The sequence below is a fragment of the Scyliorhinus torazame genome, chromosome 24 (genome assembly GCF_047496885.1).
Source record: "Scyliorhinus torazame isolate Kashiwa2021f chromosome 24, sScyTor2.1, whole genome shotgun sequence".
Taxonomy (NCBI): domain Eukaryota; kingdom Metazoa; phylum Chordata; class Chondrichthyes; order Carcharhiniformes; family Scyliorhinidae; genus Scyliorhinus; species Scyliorhinus torazame.
Window position 1 is genome coordinate 47,800,462 of NC_092730.1, and position 15,160 is coordinate 47,815,621.

The 15,160-nt window shown below is 48.9% G+C and overlaps 1 long non-coding RNA gene across 1 annotated transcript in view; it reads left to right on the forward strand.

Moving 5' to 3' along the window:
* Nucleotides 1-1,212: 1,212 nt before the first annotated feature.
* LOC140400144 (uncharacterized) overlaps nucleotides 1,213-15,160 on the forward strand; it is a 157,903-nt gene continuing 143,955 nt past the window's right edge. The window contains exons 1-2 of the long non-coding RNA XR_011938062.1: nucleotides 1,213-1,257; nucleotides 1,589-1,673. This is a non-coding gene — a long non-coding RNA (uncharacterized lncRNA). The remainder of the gene's footprint in view (nucleotides 1,258-1,588; nucleotides 1,674-15,160) is intronic.

Here is a 15,160-nt window from a genome sequence, read left to right on the forward strand (position 1 = left end):
GGGAGTGAGTGAACCGGGGGAGTGAGTGAACCGGGGGAGTGAGTGAACCCGGGGGAGTGAGTGAACCCGGGGGAGTGAGTGAACCCGGGGGAGCGAGGGGACCGGGGGAGCGAGGGGACCGGGGGAGCGAGGGGACCGGGGGAGCGAGTGAACCGAGGGAGCGAGTGAACCGGAGTAAACCAGGGGAGTGAGTGAACTGGGAGAGTGAGTGAACCGGGGGAGTGAGTGAACCGGGGGAGTGAGTGAACCGGGAGAGTGAGTGAACCGGGAGAGTGAGTGAACCGGGAGAGTGAGTGAACCGGGAGAGTGAGTGAACCGGGAGAGTGAGTGAACCGGGAGAGTGAGTGAACCGGGGGAGTGAGTGAACCGGGAGAGTGAGTGAACCGGGGGAGTGAGTGAACCGAGAGAGTGAGTGAATCGGGGGAGTGAGTGAACCTGGGAAGTGAATAAACCAGGTGAGTGTGTAAACCACAACAGTGAGTAAACCAGGTGAGTGTGTAAACCAGGGGAGTGAGTAAGCCCGGAGGTGGAACAGTGATTTCCACTGCTGCCTCACTGTGGCAGGGACCCGCGTTGAGTGACTGCCTGTCTCGCGTTTGCATGTTCTCCCTGTGTGTGTAGGTGGGTTACCTCCGGGTGCTCCGATTTCCTCCCACAGGCCATAGATGTGCAGGTTATGTGGGTCGGCAATGGTGAATTCCCGCTGTGTCGGTTCAGTGGGGTTACGGGTTTATGGGGATAAGGCGGCGAGTGGGCGGAGCTGGGGTGCTCTTTCAGAGGGTCGCTGCAGACTCGATGGGCCGAATTGCCTCCTTCACACTGTAGTAATTCTGTGGTTCAGTGGAAAGGTAGTTTGCAGAAAGTGAGAGTTTCAGGGGCTGAGTGACAGAGTAATAACAAACAAGCTGCAGGCAATGACTGCAAATTGAACCTCACATTGGGACAAACACACAGCTACAAAGGTGATTGGTTGAGCCCGAGGGCGCAGGGCCACTTGCAGCCACACACACAGTCCCCCCAACACGGGCTCGAAAGGAGGTTTTGCTCCACATGTGATGACAGTGAAATGGGGAATACTCCCATTGATTCTCAATGCGGAATTGCTGCGGGGATGTGCGCATGCCCGGTGAACCACGCCCCAACGACGTCACTCTGAGATGAAGCGCATGCGCAGCCCCTCCCCCACACACTCTCCATTTGGTCAGTGAGTGGAATCGCTTTGTTGAAACTGAGGGAAATGTCAATGTCAGGGCCCAGGTCAGCGAGGAAACAGCGTTCTCATTGCAGCAGCACCTCCATCTGGGAGTGTGAGCAAAGAGGCTCAGAGATCATTACTGACTCGGGGGGAGTTCAGGGAGAATCGGGGGCTGTTTGCAAGAGGCGCAGCGGAGCACGATCTTGTTCCGGGACTTGGAGTGAGCGGGGGGGAGGGAGAGCTCTTTCTGGGCCTGGCTTATTTGTCTGATTCTGGGTTAGGATTTGGAGAGTATTTTCTTTATTTTACTGATTATCAGTTGAAAGAATGCATTGATCTATCATTGGTCTCATCTGACCCTAACTTACATGAAATTTGTTTTCTTCTTCCTAGTTCAACAGATGAAAAGATGAGTTCCAAGATGATGATGATGATTCCTCAGCAACGTGAATGTGCAGCCGTCTCCTTCTAACTGACTGTAAGTACAATATTAATGCAACATTGCAGAGACACAGACACAACATCAGCTCCACCGTCACTGAGCAGAAGCAGACAGACTCGCAGAGACCTCAAGTCCCAGATGAACATGTCCAATCCAACAGTCCTCATTATCCAATTGAAGAAATTCAAGTAAATCTGGACTTCTGGAGAAAATGTAAATATTATTTACAGATACACGAGAGGACAGGTGGCATAATTTTCCACAATTCACCCCTACTCTCTCATGGAATGTTGGATCAACTTTTGACAACAGCGTTTCATCTGTAAAGTAATCAGTATAATATTAATTAGGCTATAGATTCAGCAATCAATGTGCAAGTATCCATTGGCACTTTTTTGTAACTTTCTTAGTTTAAAATATATCAGAAGCAAAACACTTGAATGAGGCATTAACAGAAAAATGATACATTGAAATAGTTCTCCAAAGGGACACTTATCAAATTGTAAGGCCATCCTTCATTCTCACAAGTTGTGAACCTTTGATACAAGTGGAAGGTCGGATAGTACAGCTTATTGAAAAGGGCCGAATTCATCATAAACTTCTACCGAGACACCTCCCAAAACAAAATATTAAATTCCAATCCAAATATCTCACACAATCTCAGATATAATGGTACAGTGTCATTCTCATGAAACAGACATGGAAATAGATCATTTAACATATCAATGTTATCACTAAAAGTAATAATGGAGGATCAATACTGAACAGAATGTTCACCCTTAACTCACAAAACAGATATTGACAAGTACAGAAAACACAGTAAAATCTTGCACATCAGAGAGGTGGACAGACTGAGATTACCTGTCCTCTCGTGTATCTGTAAATAATATTACAGACGGAGATTAAACCCAGAATCCCATAACAGAGACAGACAGCTACAAATGCAAGCACAGAGACAGGAGTTAGAGAATCAAATTAATTTTTTCCCTCACACTTGTAACAGAGACAGACAGCTACCGTGGAAAACACACTCTCACACATTCAGACACCAACAACTGAGCAAGAAGCAGTAAAATATGCCATATATCACAAATAGACAGTGAGGGTAAAAAACACACTCGCGTTTTCTTATGCACATGCTCACTGACAAGTAACTCAGCAGGAAGCACTATATATGCAGTGTATATCACAGGGACTCTCACACCATTAACTGAGCATTAAGCAGTAAAATATGTCATATCGCACACATAAACAGAGAGGTTTATACACACTCACTCACACTCTGTCTCTCACACACTCTCACACACCCACGCACTGTCTCTCCCACACACTCACAAATCAATAACTGAGCAGTAATCAAGAATATATTAATTGTATATCACAGAGACTGTGAGGTTAATACACACTCACTCACACACTCTCTCTCACACACACACACACTCTCCCTCTGATACACACACCAGTCACTGAGCAGTAATCAATTAAATATGTGATATATACCACAGAGATACAGTGAGGGTAAAACATGCACTCACTCTCTCACTCACACTCTCTCACTCAGTCACACAGCAGTAACTGAGCAGTAAGCTGTAAAATATGTGTTATGCATCATGGACAGTGAGGGTAAAGCGCACACACTCACATATTTTAACTCTCACACACACTCACGCTCTCTCTCTCACACTCTTGTTCCTTCTCTCACAGACTCTCTCTCACACACACACACATACACACCAGTCATTGAGCAGTAAGCAGTTAAATATGCGTTTTATATCGCAGAGGGACAGTGGGGGTAAAACACACATTCGCACACCAGTAACTGAGCAGTAAAATATGTGTTTTTTATCACCGAGACAATGAAGGTAAAACACACACACTCACGCAGACTATTTCTCACACTCAGATACTCCCAAACACACAGTGGCACATTCTCTCACACACACACTCTCATATTCACATACTCTCATATTCACACACTCTCACAACAGTAACTGAGCAGTGAGCAGTAAAATATGCATCATATATCACAGAGACAGTGATGGTCAAATAGATTCTCACTCTCTCTCTCACACACTCACCACACACCCCAGTAACTGAGCAGCAACAGCAAAATATGTGTTATATATCAAAGAGAGACAATGAGGGTTAAATACACATAGGCTCACTCGCTCGCACACCCACTCTCTCTCACGCTCGCCCACTCTCTCTCACGCACACCCACTCTCTCACACACACACCCACACTCTCTCATGCGTGCCCACTCTCTCTCGCGCACACCCGCTCCCTCTCGCGCACACCCGCTCCCTCTCGAGCACACCCGCTCCCTCTCGAGCACACCCGCTCCCTCTCGCGCACACCCGCTCCCTCTCGCGCACACCCGCACTCTCTCGCGCACACCCGCTCTCTCTCGCGCACACCCGCCCTCTCTCGCGCGCACCCGCCCTCTCTCGCGCGCACCCGCCCTCTCTCGCGCGCACCCGCCCTCTCTCGCGCGCACCCGCCCTCTCTCGCGCGCACCCGCCCTCTCTCGCGCGCACCCGCCCTCTCTCGCGCGCACCCGCCCTCTCTCGCGCGCACCCGCCCTCTCTCGCGCGCACCCGCCCTCTCTCGCGCGCACCCGCCCTCTCTCGCGCGCACCCGCCCTCTCTCGCGCGCACCCGCCCTCTCTCGCGCGCACCCGCCCCCTCTCGCGCGCACCCGCCCCCTCTCGCGCGCACCCGCCCTCTCTCGCGCGCACCCGCCCTCTCTCGCGCGCACCCGCCCTCTCTCGCGCGCACCCGCCCTCTCTCGCGCGCACCCGCCCTCTCTCGCGCGCACCCGCCCTCTCTCGCGCGCACCCGCCCTCTCTCGCGCGCACCCGCCCTCTCTCGCGCACACCCGCTCTCTCTCGCGCACGCACGCCCACTCTCTCTCACACACGCACGCCTACTCTCTCTCACACACGCACGCCCACTCCCCTCTTGCACACACACCAACTCTCTCTCACGCACACCCACTCTCAAACATATTAGTAACTGAGCAGCATAAACTAATATATGCCTTATGTATCACGGAGACAATGAGGAGAAAAATTCTTGGAAGTGCAGGGTCGGATTAGGACAAGTCAGCATGGATTTAGTAAGGGGAGGTCGTGCCTCGCAAACCTGTTCTTTGAAGAGATGACAAATAGGTTAGACCAAGGAGAGCCAATGGATGTTATCTATCTTGACTTCCAAAAGGCCTTAGATAAGGTGCCTCACGGGAGACTGCTGAGTAAAATAAATGCCCATGGTATTCGAGGCAAGGTACTAACATGGATTTACGATTGGCTGTCAGGCAGAAGGCAGAGAGTTGAGATAAAAGGTTCTTTTTCGGAATGGCAACCAGTGACGAGTGGTGTCCCGCAGGGTTCAGTGTTGGGGCCACAGCTGTTTTCTTTATATATTAACGATCTAGATGACGGGACTGGGGGCATTCTGGCTAAGTTTGCCGATAATACAAAGATAGGTGGAGGGGAGGTAGTATGGAGGAGGTGGGGAGGCTGCAGAAAGATTTAGACAGTTTAGGAGAGTGGTCCAAGAAATGGCTGATGAAATTCAATGTGGGCAAGTGCGAGGTCTTGCACTTTGGAAAAAAGAATAGAGGCATGGACTATTTTCTAAACGGTGACAAAATTCATAATGCTGAAGTGCAAAGGGACTTGGGAGTCCTGGTCCAGGATTCGCTAAAGGTAAACTTGCAGGTTGAGTCCGTAATTAAGAAAGCAAATGCAATGTTGTCATTCATGCAAATGCAATGTCGTCTTTTAAAATCTTTCCTACTTCAAGACTGTGACAAAAACAACTTTACACCTTGGTTTCGATAAAACTAACTTTGTCTTTATTGACCAAAGTCTGCATGCAGATGGCTACAGGTTAGAGAGAGAGAGAGCTGTTAAGGTAAACCTGCTCATTCTTTCTCAAGCTCGCAAAGACATGGAGAAAACGTTCAATATTTATACAAAAGCTGTATCATTTTACAAAAACAGACCTTGTTCAAAAATGTCAATACAGTCATAACTTCTGATCAAACATGTTGTCATGGAAAGACCCTGACTCGGCTTATTTGCAGTATTTTGTCTTTAGAGGGTTTAAGACGTGGTCCTATTTTGTTTTTACCTCTGCCCTCATGATGCCTTGACGCAGATGAACCTAGGACATGAGGAGGTTGTGTTATTAGGACATTCCTAGATCGTGGCTTTGTTACCAGGTTTTAATAAGGTCAGGCACTATTTTCCCTCTTCTGGCCTTGTATGATACAATTATGTGGATTCTTAGCTTTGTCTAGTTTGTCAGGGTCTGATCTTGGCACTTAGCTGACACAGCTGTCCTACACTTGGTTACATAAATTGGCTATTTTTCCCATCATGCTATTGCTGAGTTCGTACACTTTCACATCAAGAGGCTTGGAATATAAAAGCAGGGATGTACTTCTGAAGCTTTATAAAGCATTAGTTAGGCCCCATTTAGAATACTGTGAGCAATTTTGGGCCCCACACCTCAGGAAGGACATACTGGCACTGGAGCGGGTCCAGCGGAGATTCACACGGATGATCCCAGGAATGGTAGGCCTAACATACGATGAACGTCTGAGGATCCTGGGATTATATTCATTGGAGTTTAGGAGGTTGAGGGGAGATCTAATAGAAACTTACAAGATAATGAATGGCTTAGATAGGGTGGATGTAGGGAAGTTGTTTCCATTAGCAGGGGAGACTAGGACCCGGGGGCACAGCCTTAGAATAAAAGGGAGTCACTTTAGAACAGAGGTGAGGAGAAATGTCTTCAGTCAGAGAGTGGTGGGTCTGTGGAATTCATTGCCACAGAGGGCGGTGGAGGCCGGGACGTTGAGTGTCTTTAAGACAGAAGTTGATCAATTCTTGATTTCTCGAGGAATTAAGGGCTAAGGAGAGAGAGCGGGTAAATGGAGTTGAAATCAGCCATACAAAGAACAAAGAACAAAGAAATGTACAGCACAGGAACAGGCCCTTCGGCCCTCCAAGCCCGTGCCGACCATACTGCCCGACTAAACTACAATCTTCTACACTTCCTGGGTCCGTATCCTTCTATTCCCATCCTATTCATATATTTGTCAAGATGCCCCTTAAATGTCCCTATCGTCCCTGCCTCCACTACCACCTCCGGTAGTGAGTTCCAGGCACCCACTACCCTCTGTGTAAAAAACTTGCCTCGTACATCTACTCTAAACTTTGCCCCTCTCACCTTAAACCTATGCCCCCTAGTAATTGACCCCTCTACCCTGGGGAAAAGCCTCTGACTATCCACTCTGTCTATGCCCCTCATAATTTTGTATACCTCTATCAGGTCGCCCCTCAACCTCCTTCGTTCCAGTGAGAACAAACCGAGTTTATTCAATCGCTCCTCATAGCTTATGCCCTCCATACCAGGCAACATTCTGGTAAATCTCTTCTGCACCCTCTCTAAAGCCTCCACATCCTTCTGGTAGTGTGGCGACCAGAATTGAACACTATACTCCAAGTGTGGCCTAACTAAGGTTCTATACAGCTGCAACATGACTTGCCAATTCTTATACTCAATGCCCCGGCCAATGAAGGCAAGCATGCCGTATGCCTTCTTGACTACCTTCTCCACCTGCGTAGCCCCTTTCAGTGATCTGTGGACCTGTACTCCTAGATCTCTTTGACTTTCAATACTCTTGAGGGTTCTACCATTCACTGTATATTCCCTACCTGCATTAGCCCTTCCAAAATGCATTACCTCACATTTGTCCAGGTTAAACTCCATCTGCCATCTCTCCGCCCAAGTCTCCAGACAATCTAAATCCTGCTGTATCCTCAGACAGTCCTCATCGCTATCCGCAATTCCACCAACCTTTGTGTCGTCTGCAAACTTACTAATCAGACCAGTTACATTTTCCTCCAAATCATTTATATATACTACAAAGAGCAAAGGTCCCAGCACTGATCCCTGTGGAACACCACTGGTCACAGCCCTCCAATTAGAAAAGCATCCCTCCATTGCTACCCTCTGCCTTCTATGGCCTAGCCAGTTCTGTATCCACCTTGCCAGTTCACCCCTGATCCCGTGTGACTTCACCTTTTGTACTAGTCTACCATGAGGGACCTTGTCAAAGGCCTTACTGAAGTCCATATAGACAACATCTACTGCCCTACCTGCATCAATCATCTTAGTGACCTCCTCGAAAAACTCTATCAAGTTAGTGAGACACGACCTCCCCTTCACAAAACCGTGCTGCCTCTCACTAATACGTCCATTTGCTTCCAAATGGGAGTAGATCCTGTCTCGAAGAATTCTCTCCAGTAATTTCCCTACCACTGAAGTAAGGCTCACCGGCCTGTAGTTCCCGGGATTATCCCTGCCACCCTTCTTAAACAGAGGAACAACATTGGCTATTCTCCAGTCCTCCGGGACATCCCCTGAAGACAGCGAGGATCCAAAGATTTCTGTCAAGGCCTCAGCAATTTCCTCTCCAGCCTCCTTCAGTATTCTGGGGTAGATCCCATCCGGCCCTGGGGACTTATCTACCTTAATATTTTTTAAGACACCCAACACCTCGTCTTTTTGGATCACAATGTGACCCAGGCTATCTACACCCCCTTCTCCAGACTCAACATCTACCAATTCCTTCTCTTTGGTGAATACTGATGCAAAGTATTCATTTAGTACCTCGCCCATTTCCTCTGGCTCCACACATAGATTCCCTTGCCTATCCTTCAGTGGGCCAACCCTTTCCCTGGCTACCCTCTTACTTTTTATGTAAGTGTAAAAAGCCTTGGGATTTTCCTTAACCCTATTTGCCAATGCCTTTTCATGACCCCTTCTAGCCCTCCTGACTCCTTGCTTAAGTTCCTTCCTACTTTCCTTATATGCCACACAGGCTTCGTCTGTTCCCAGCCTTTTAGCCCTGACAAATGCCTCCTTTTTCTTTTTGACGAGGCCTACAATATCACTCGTCATCCAAGGTTCCCGAAAATTGCCGTATTTATCTTTCTTCCTCACAGGAACATGCCTGTCCTGTATTCCTTTCAACTGACACTTGAAAGCCTCCCACATGTCAGATGTTGATTTGCCCTCAAACATCCGCCCCCAATCTATGTTCTTCAGTTCCCGCCTAATATTGTTATAATTAGCCTTCCCCCAATTTAGCACATTCATCCTCGGACCACTCTTATCCTTGTCCACCAGTACTTTAAAACTTACTGAATTGTGGTCACTGTTACCGAAATGCTCCCCTACTGAAACATCTACCACCTGGCCGGGCTCATTCCCCAATACCAGGTCCAGTACCGCCCCTTCCCTAGTTGGACTGTTTACATATTGTTTTAAGAAGCCCTCCTGGATGCTCCTTACAAACTCTGCCCCGTCTAAGCCCCTGGCACTAAGTGAGTCCCAGTCAATATTGGGGAAGTTGAAGTCTCCCATCACCACAACCCTGTTGTTTTTACTCTTTTCCAAAATCTGTCTACCTATCTGCTCCTCTATCTCCCGCTGGCTGTTGGGAGGCCTGTAGTATACCCCCAACATTGTGACTGCACCCTTCTTATTCCTGATCTCTACCCATATAGCCTCACTGCCCTCTGAGGTGTCCTCTCGCTGTATAGCTGTGATACTCTCCTGAACAAGTAGCGCAACTCCGCCTCCCCTTTTACATCCCCCTCTATCCCGCCTGAAACATCTAAATCCTGGAACGTTTAGCTGCCAATCCTGCCCTTCCCTCAACCAGGTCTCTGTAATGGCAACAACATCATAGTTCCAAGTAGTAATCCAAGCTCTAAGTTCATCTGCCTTACCCGTAATGCTCCTTGCATTAAAACATATGCACTTCAGGCCACCAGACCCGCTGTGTTCAGCAACTTCTCCCCGTCTGCGCTGCCTCAGAGCCACACTGTCCCTATTCCCTAGTTCTCCCTCAATGCTCTCACCTTCTGACCTATTGCTCCCATGCCCACCCCCCTGCCATACTAGTTTAAACCCTCCCGTGTGACACTAGCAAACTTACTATCTATCCCCTCATCATCTCTATCCTATCCGCTCTATCTATCCCCCTCATCATCTTATAAACCTCTATTAAGTCGCCTCTCATCCTCCTTCACTCCTATGAGAAAAGCTCTAGATCCATCAACCTTTCCTCATAAGACCTACCCTCCAATCCAGGCAGTATCCTGGTAAATCTCCTCTGCACCCTTTCCAATACTTCCACATCCTTCCAATAATAAGGTGACCAGAACTGCATACAATACTCCAAATGTGGTCTCATGATTGAATGGTGGAGTGGACTCGATGGGCCGAATGGCCTTACTTCCGCTCCTATGTCTTATGGTCTTAAAACTGACACCCACACACACTCTTCTGCTCACACTCTCTCTCTCACACACACACACCGTTAACTGAATATTACAAGGTTTTAGACATCACTGAGAATCTCACACACACTCTCTCACTCACGCACACACTCATAAACCATTAACTGAGCAGTAAGCAGTAAAATATATGTTATGTACCATAGAGTGACAGTGAGGATAAAGCACCCACTCATACACACACACTCTCTCACACACACCAGTGAGCATCATATATCACGGAGAAACAATGAGGGCAAATCACACCTTCACACTCTCCATACAGGCACTATCTCTCACACACACTCATGCTCTCTCACACACCAGTCACTGAGCAGTAAGCAGTTAAATATGCATTGTATGTCTCAGGGGGACAGTGAGGGTAAAACACACTCTCGCCACTCTCACATACTCACACACTCCAGCAACTGAGCAGTGAGCAGCAAAATATGTTGTATATGATAGACAGACAGTCAGGGTAAAACACACACTCGCACACTCTCCAACACCTGTTACTAAGCAGTAAAATATGTTATATATCACAGAGATGATGTGGAGATGCTGCCGTTGGACTACGGTGAGCACAGTAAGAAGTCTTACAACACCAGGTTAAAGTCCAAAAGGTTTGTTTTGAAGCACCACCTGTGGGACTTGAACCTGGTGTTGTTAGAACATAGAACAGTACAGCACAGAACAGGCCCTTCGGCCCTCGATGTTGTGCCGGGCTTTGTCCGAAACCAAGATCAAAGTATCCCACTCCCTGTCATTCTGGTGTGCTCCATGTGCCTATCCAATAACCGCTTGAAAGTTCCTAAATGTCCGACTCCACTATCACAGCAGGCAGTCCATTCCACACTCTAACCACTCTCTGAGTAAAGAAACTACCTCGGACATCCCTCCTATATCTCCCACCCCAAACCTTATAGTTATGCCCCCTTGTAACAGCTACATCCTCCCGAGGAAATAGTCTCAGAACGTCCGCTCTATCTATCCCCCTCATCATCTTATAAACCTCTATTAAGTCGCCTCTCATCCTCCTTCACTCCTATGAGAAAAGCTCTAGATCCATCAACCTTTCCTCATAAGACCTACCCTCCAATCCAGGCAGTATCCTGGTAAATCTCCTCTGCACCCTTTCCAATACTTCCACATCCTTCCAATAATAAGGTGACCAGAACTGCATACAATACTCCAAATGTGGTCTCATCAGGGTCGTGTAAATTGCAGCATAACCCCACGGCTCTTAAACACAAGCCCCTGGTAATAAACACTAACACGCTATAGATCTTCTTCACGGCTCTGTCCACTTGAGTGGCAACCTTCAAGATCTGTGGACATGAACCCCAAGATCTCTCTGTTCCTCCACATTCCTCTGAACCCTACCGTTGACCCTGTAATCCGCATTCAAATTTGTCCGACCAAAATGAATCACCTCGCACTTATCAGGGGTTAAACTCCATCTGCCATTTTGCGGCCCAGCTCTGCATCTTATCAATGTCTCTTTGCAGCCTACAACAGCCCTCCACCTCATCCACTACTCCATCAATCTTGGTGTCATCAGCAAATTTACTGACCCACCCTTCAGCCCCCTCCTCCAAGTCATTGATAAAAATCACAAATAGCAGAGGACCCAGCACTACTCCCTGTGGTACACCGCTGGTAACTGGTCTCCAGTCTGAAAATTTTCCATCCACCACCACCCTCTGTCTTCTATGTGATAGCCAGTTACTTATCGAATTGGCCAAATTTCCCTCGATCCCATACCTCCTTACTTTCTTCATGAGCTGACCATGGGGAACCTCATCAAAAACCTTACTGAAATCCATGTATAGTACATCAACTGCTCTACTTTCATCTGCACACTTCGCTCCTCAAAGAATTCAATCAAATTTGTGAGGCAAGACCCTTCACGAACCTTGTTGACAATCCCGGATTAAGCTGCATCTTTCCACATGGTCATTAAACCTATCCCTCAGGACCCTTTCTACTAACCTACCGACCACCGAAGTAAGACTAACCGGCCTATAATTACTAGGGTCATTCCTATTGCCTTTTTTGAACAGAGGAACAACATTCGCCACTCTCCGGTCCTCTGGCACTATCCCCGTGGACAGTGAGGACCCAAAGATCAAAGCCAAAGGCTCTGCAATCTCATCCCATGCCTCCTAAAGAAACCGAGGATATTTCCCATCTGGCTCAGGGGACATGTTGCCTCTCAGATTTTTCAAAATTCCTCATAAATCTTCCCTCAGAACATCTACCTCCTCCAGCCTACCCGCCTGTCTCACACACTCATCCTCAAAAACATAGCCCCTCTCTTTGGTGAACACTGAAGAAAAGTATTCATTCAACGCCTCTCCTGTCTCTTCTGATGCCACACAGAAGTTTCCACTACTGTCCTTGACCGGCCCTAACCTGACCCTGGTCATTCTTTTATTTCTCACATAAGAGGAAAAAGCCTTGGGGTTTTCATTGATCCGACCCGCCAAGGACTTCTCATGCCCCCTCCTCGCTCTCCTAAGCCCTTTTTTAAGCTCATTCCTTGCTACTTTCTAACCCTCAAGCGACCCTACTGAACCTTGTTTTCTCATCCTTACATACGCTTCCTTTTTCCTCTTGACATGACATTCAACCTCTTTTGTGAACCATGGTCCCCTCTCACAGCCATTTGCTCCCTGCCAGACAGGGACATGCCTATCAAGGACACGCAGTATTTGTTCCTTGACCAAGCTCCACTTTTCATTTGTGCTTTTCCCTGACAGTTTCTGTTCCCATCTAATGCTTCCGAATTCTTGCCTAATCGCATCATCATTACCCCTCCCACAATTATTATTATTTTTTAAAAAATAATTTTTATTAAAGGTTTTCATAAAATATCAATAACAAAATGAAAAAGAAACCCAACAGGGTTAAGTACAAAACACAGTCCAGAAAAACAACCCTCCATATCCCCCTCCCGCCCTGTACATAAATATAAATTAACATTGACACCCTGACTTAATACAACAAGTATATCCAACCCCTCAGACCCTCCAGTGTAAATAACAAAAACAAAAAAAATAAAGTGAACCCCCCCCGCCCGAGTTGCTGCTGCCATTAACCAATGTCTACCGCTCTGCCAGGAAGTCTAAGAACGGTTGCCACTGCCTAAAGAACCCTTGTACCGACCCTCTCAAGGCGAATTTCACCCTCTCCAACTTAATAAACCCCGCTATATCGTTGATCCAGGATTCGACACTTGGCCGCCTCGCATCCTTCCACTGAAGAAGAATCCTTCGCCGGGCTACCAGGGATGCAAAGACCAGAATTCCGGCCTCTTTCGCCTCCTCTGCCCCCAAATTTTGAGGGCAGCCACCACCACCGGGCTCGTGGTATACCTCCTTGGAGGGAGCAGCAGCGGTGCCGTTGCCAGCGCCCCCAGTCTCATACCCACACAAGATGCCATCTCCAGCCTCTTCCATGCGGCCCCCTCCCCCTCCATCACTGACTTGCGCACCATCGTCGCATTGGCGGCCCAGTAGTATCCACAGAGGTTGGGCATCACCAGTCTATGCCCCCCTATCTCTCCTCCGCTCCAGGAACACCCATCTCACCCTCGGGGTCCGTCGCGCCCACACAAACCCCATTATACTCCTGTTAACCCGCCTGAAAAAGCCTTCGGGATAAACACTGGGAGGCACTGGAACAGGAATAAAAACCTTGGGAGCACCGTCATTTTGATTGACTGCACCCTACCCGCCAAGGACAGCGGCAACGCGTCCCACCTCTTGAACTCCTCCTCCATTTGCTCCACCAGCCTTGTAAAGTTAAGCCTATGCAGGGCCCCCCAGCTCCTGGCCACCTGGACTCCCAGATACATGAAGCTCCTCTCCGCCTTTTTTAGTGGGAGCTCGCCAATCCCCCTCTCCTGGTCCCCTGGATGAACTACGAACAGCTCGCTCTTCCCCATGTTGAGGATGTACCCCGAAAAGTCCCTGAATTCCCTAAGAATCCTAATTACTTCTGGCATTCCTCCCACCGGGTCCATCACAGACAGCAGCAGGTCGTCCGCATAAAGTGACACCCTATGCTCCTCCCCACCACGCACCAACCCCCTCCAGTTCCTTGACTCCCTCAGTGCCATAGCCAGGGGTTCAATCGCCAGTGCGAAGAGCAGTGGGGATAGGGGACACCCCTGTCTCATCCCTCGGTGCAACCGAAAGTACTCTGACCTCTTCCTGTTTGTGGCCACACTCGCCATCGGGACCTCATACAACAGCCTAACCCACCTGACAAACCCCTCCCCAAACCCAAACCTCTTCAGCACCTCCCACAGATACCCCCACTCTACCCTATCGAAGGCTTTCTCAGCGTCCATCGCTACCACTATTTCCGCCTCCCCCTCCCTCGCCGGCATCATGATAACGTTCAAAAGCCTCCGCACATTCGCGTTCAACTGCCTCCCCTTCACAAACCCCATCTGGTCTTCATGGATGATCTGCGGCACACAATCCTCGTGGCTAAGACCTACGCCAGCACCTTGGCATCTACATTTAGCAAGGAAATCAGTCTGTAAGACCCACACTGCAGGGGATCCTTGCCCGCTTCAGGATCAAGGAGATCAGTGCCCGGGACATCGTCGGGGGCAAAGCCCCCTCCTCCCTTGCCTCATTGAAGGTCCTAACTAACAGCGGGCCCAACAGGTCCAGATATGTTTTCAAGAATTGGACCGGGAAACCGTCCGGCCCCGGTTCCTACCTTGCCTGCATGCTTCCTATCCCTTTGATCAGCTCCTCCAGCCCAATTGGGGCCCCAAATCCCGCCACCAGTCCCTCTTCCACCTTTGGAAACCTCAATTGGTCCAGGAAGCGGCCCATCCCTCCCTCCTCCCGTGGGCTCGGATCGGTACAATTCCTCGTAGAAGTCCCTGAAGACCCCATTGATGCCCGCTCCACTCCGCGCCCCCCCCCCCCCCCCCCCCCCCCCCACTGTCCTTAACTTAGCTGCGTCCTGCTTCTGAAGCTGATGTGCCAGCATCCGGCTTGCCTTTTCCCCATACTCGTAAATCGCCCCCTGGGCCTTCCTCCACGGCACCTCCGCCTTCCTGGTGGTCACCAGGTCGAATTCGGCCTGGAGGCTGCGCCTCTTCCTCAACAATCCTTCCTCGGGCTCCTCCGCATACCTC